This window comes from Pinus tabuliformis, chromosome 6, assembly GCF_031772625.1.
Source record: "Pinus tabuliformis cultivar Carrire ecotype Pingquan chromosome 6, CPIR1, whole genome shotgun sequence".
Lineage (NCBI taxonomy): Eukaryota > Viridiplantae > Streptophyta > Pinopsida > Pinales > Pinaceae > Pinus > Pinus tabuliformis.
In genome coordinates this window covers 1,725,627,436-1,725,632,427 of record NC_142292.1, presented here as the reverse complement: position 1 = coordinate 1,725,632,427, position 4,992 = coordinate 1,725,627,436, and the positions used below count along the sequence as shown (strand labels likewise).

Here is a 4,992-nt window from a genome sequence, read left to right as displayed (position 1 = left end):
TTGGAATTTAATTGGAGAAAACCATATATTCTCAAAACTAGATTTGAAAAGACACCTTGGATATGGATATTTAATTTGGATTTTAATTGGAGAAGACCATATCGTCTAAAAACTATATTTGAAAAGATACCTTGGGATATAGATATTTAATTTGGATTTTAATTGGAGAAGACCATACTTTATCAAAACTAGATTTGAAAAGATACCTTGGGATATGGATATTTAATTTAGGATAAATTGGAGGAGACCATATCCTATGCAAAATTAAATTTGAGAAGACAAGTTGAGCATTGAATAATAACAATAATAAAATTTATATCAGTAAAATAAAATTTAAGTTTCACAAATGTAAGTATATACCAATATTTCTTGATCATTGTAAGTCAATATTTTCAAGTTAATTGAACACTAATAAAAATTAGCATGATAAGATTAAGCAGGACATTACAATGATTTTCTTTGAATAACAATTATGAGTCAACCTGCATTCGCAGACAACAGTTGTCCCACTATTGGTTTGACCACTGAGTTATGATAGATTTTCCCACTTGAAAAAATAGTGGAGTTGCATTAACATTAACCTGACTCCTTAATGTCATGTATTGTAACATCTAAATTAAACATAAATTTCACAATAAGATTAGAGGTGATACATATAACTCAACTTGCATTATCACTCCATTATAATTAACTAAATTCTCTGTAATTTTTTTTATTTTTATTTTTAATTTCTATATTTGTCTAGTTTATTAAGATAAGTATATCGTTGTGTGATAATCATAATTTCAATTCAAAATATTACATTCCACTAAAAAAAAGTTAATTGGTGTGCTAAACTTGACTACTTTCCTATTCAAAGAAAAACTAAATTCCGTCAAAATTGTCTATAGGGTATAGAGTAAATGGTGATATGGTGTTATGTTAAGGTACTCTAAAGATTAATGTGACCCATACCAAATGCCATTATAAACAAAAATCTATTCAGCCTAAAAATTAATGTGGCCCATATCAAATACCAAAAGAACTTAAATTTATTTTTTTTTTACTCGATAATGTTAATAATTAGTTTTATTATTATTTTCAAACTAGCTCAACCTCGTTATTATTTTTATTAATGGATAAACCCAATTTTCTTTAAAAATAATTCATTGGAATTTTTGAAAATTTTCATTGGAATTTTAAAACATCACAATATTAAAAATTTAAATAAAATTAAACCTACACTCCTCTGCCTCAGTTTGTCACTTCTCAGCTTATTCTCGCACTCCAGTGAACCAGCAAAAATGAAATCCCACCTAGAATTGAATTTATGCAACCCTAAGCGTTTCTTTGGTTGGGTGCACTTCTTTCTTTCTCCAGATGAGAGCCCTTGTTCTTGGAAAATGCACAGCGATACCAGTGATGCCAATGGCAAACCAAAGGAGGAGGACGGAGCATTTGCTTTACTTTCCCATTGCAAAACTTGCAGTAAAATCTTTAAGTGACCTTAGTGGAAGAGGCAACGGCCCCGGCATTTCTACGCAAAATGTAAAATTCTTATGCAATCAAAGTCACTCGCAAGACGCACTGATCATCTTGAGGGACACGCACCCGCGCGTAGACTCGTCTACATATGCTTCTCTGTTGCAGTCATGCATTAAGAAGAAAGCTCTGTCAGAAGGAAAACTAATTCATGCCCACATGAGTGAGATTGGTTTTATGCCTACAACAATTCTGCACAATACCCTTGTTAGCATGTATACGAAGTGTGGCAGTCTGGAAGATGCTCGCAAACTGTTCGACGAAATGCCTAAACGAGATGTGTGCTCCTGGAGCGTGATGATCGCAGCGTACTGCAGACATGGATTTGCTGAAGAGGCATTGGCATTGTTTCACCAAATGCGAGCAGTGGGAGTTGAACCCAATCAGTTCACATATGTAGCCATTATTCCAGCTTGCGCCAAAATGGGGAATCTAGAACAGGGTGTAGAGGTACATGAAAATGTGATTAGAAGTGGATTTCAGTCTGATGTATACGTAGCTAATGCGCTCGTGGATATGTATGCGAAGTTTGGAAGACTTAATGAAGCGCGCGATCTGTTTGTCAAAATACCTGAGCGAAATGTGGTTGCTTGGAATACCATGATTGCAGGCTATGCACAGAATAAGCGTCTTAATGAAGCACTTAGCATGTTTGAGAAAATGCCCGAACGAGATGTGGTTTCGTGGAATACAATGATTACAGGATATGCTCAGAATGGGCTTGTTAATGAGGCAGTTAGGGTATTTCATAACATGCCGGAACCGAATGTGGTTTCGTGGAACGCCATTATTTCAGGATGTGCACAGAATGGGCATTATGAGCAGGCCCTGGAACTTTTCCAGGAAATGCGAGATGCAGGTGCGAAGGCGGACTCAAAAACTTTTGCAAGCGTTTTCTCTGCGTGTGCTAACTTAGCATCTCTAGAGCAGGGTATTGAAATCTACGAAGAAATATGTAAAGATAGATATCAGGTTGATGTCTTTGTAGAGAATGCTATGATGGATATGTATGCAAAATGTGGGCGCATAGAAAAGGCGCGAGAGCTGTTTGACAAAATGCCTAAGCGGATTGGTGCTTCATGGAATACAATGATTGCAGGATATGCACAGGATGGACAACTTGATGAAGCCGTGAAGCTCTTTGAGAGGATGCCCAGACGAGATGTTGTCTCGTGGACATCAATGATTGTAGGTTATGTACAGAACGGGCAAATCGATGACGCTTTGAGACTGTTTCAGGAAATACCGGAACGAGACGTGGCTTCATGGACTGCAATGATTACAGGATATGCACAGAGTGGGCAAGGTGACAAGTCCTTGAATCTTTTTCAAGAAATGAGGCGGACAGGTTTGAAGCCGGACTCGAAAATATTTGCTGTTGTCCTTCAAGTATGTGCTGAAATGGCGGCTCTGGAACAGGGTATGGAGATTCATGAAGAAATAAAAAGAAGTGGATTCCAGTCAGATGTCTTGGTAGTAAATGCCCTTTTAGACATGTATGCAAAATGTGGAAGTATAGAGAAAGCCCACAATTTATTTGATACACTGCATCAAAAGGACATAGTCTCGTGGAATACAATAATTGCAGGATATGCCATGCATGGTTCTGGGAAGGAAGCTCTCAAACTTTTTGAGCAAATGCAACACTCTGGCATGAACCCAAACCATGTCACCTTAGTTTGTGTTTTGTCTGCTTGTTGCCATGCAGGACTAGTGGATGACGGCTGGCAGTATTTCAATTGCATGAATCAATATTATCACATCACACCTGCAATGGAGCATTATGTTTGTGTAGTTGACCTTCTTGGCCGCGCTGGGCGCCTGGATGAGGCAGAAAATGTTATAAAGAAAATGCCACTACAACCTGATGCTGCTGTGTGGAGGTGTTTGCTTGGTGCCTGTAGAGTACACAATAACATAGAGCTAGGAGAGTGGGCTGCAAAATGCCTTCTTGAGTTGGACCCTGAAGATGATGCACCTTATGTGCTCTTGTCCAATCTTTATGCCGCAGCTGGCAGGTGGGATGACACTGAAAATGTGCGGAAAATGATGAAAAACTGGAGGGTAAGAAAGAAGCCTGGGTCTAGTTGGATCGTGATCAATAATGAAGTGCATGTTTTCATTGTAGGAGATCGGTGATACACGCAAACAGAAAAAAATTACGCCAAAGTTTTTCACAGCAGTCGAAGGCAGCAGACTCTGCCTGATACAAGATTTGTTCTGCATTTCATGGAAGAGGAGCAGAACAAGCAAATTCTTTGTCACGACAGAGAGAAGCTAGTGGTCACATCTAATCTTATCAGTTACTTCATGGATGACTCTGTGCTCTATCTAGTATCAAGAAACCCAAATATGTGGTGACTGTCATCCTGCCATCAATAACAACTCCAGCATTGTTGCCAGAGAAATTATTGTGAGGGATGCCAACAGTCTGTTATCACTTCTAGGATGGAGGGTGCTGTTGTGGTCATTATTGGTGATGTTAAGTACAAGGTATAAGCATAGGCTTACGTACTATCAAAGTTGAGCCTTTACTGCCAGGAAAGGATTGCCGATAGCTGTTATTTCTGATGACAGTGTATTAGGAAAGTTGGTTTATGCTCTTAGTCTTATTTTAGTCTTTAGATATGAAGACCCACGGCTAGTATGGACTTCCATGTGGGTACCTAATAAGTACAGAGATGCCATGTGACCTATGAGTTTTGCCAGTTAAAAGTTGAAAAGTATAGACATATGGATGGGTTATCACAAGACTGCCAGTGGAATGATCAGAATCATTGATCATATTTGGCAATATCCAATATTCAAAGCAAGAGCTTATAGTAATTAATGGTTTTGTTCTCGCACAGTATTGCCCTTAGCATCTCTGCTATAGCATATTGTTTGTATCGGTGATGTTAAGCACACACTATTAGCATAGGCGTACATATAACGAAGTTGACCCTTTACTGCCAGGGAAAGGATCTGTTCACTTTCTTTCTGATGGCAATGTGTGTGAAAATCTGGTTTGTCTTACCCTAGCTATGAAGAGTCATGGCCAGTACATAACTCCCAAGCCTTGGTGAGAATGTGGGTGCCTATTAAGCACAGAGATATGTCTGGACTCTGAGCCTTGAAATTCATCGGCTAAATGTAAGAAATGTACGCATGTTGATTGGGTATCACGGGACTGCTGGGGTGATCAGTAGCATAGATAATATCTGGCAATATCCAACACTCAGAGCAGGGGTTTCTAGTGCAGGCTAAGAATGGTTCTGTTGCTGCACAGTACTGTCTTTTGCATCTCTGCTATAGCGCAAGGCATATTCTGACCTTGGTGAATTGTTTGAATGGATAGAATCGAGTTGACTGGGTGAAGTGGAACTGGATGGGCCGTAGTGGCTAGGATATGAATTTATGAGACTTCTCAATGGAATAATTCCGGTATTTTACATTCCATGATCGGTGTAATGTATCTTTATTTCATGGAGA

General features: G+C 38.7%; 1 pseudogene; it reads left to right on the top strand.

Annotated features, from left to right (window-relative positions):
• Positions 1-1,207: 1,207 nt before the first annotated feature.
• LOC149265704 (pentatricopeptide repeat-containing protein At2g13600 pseudogene) lies at positions 1,208-4,869 on the top strand (annotated as a pseudogene).
• Positions 4,870-4,992: the final 123 nt, after the last annotated feature.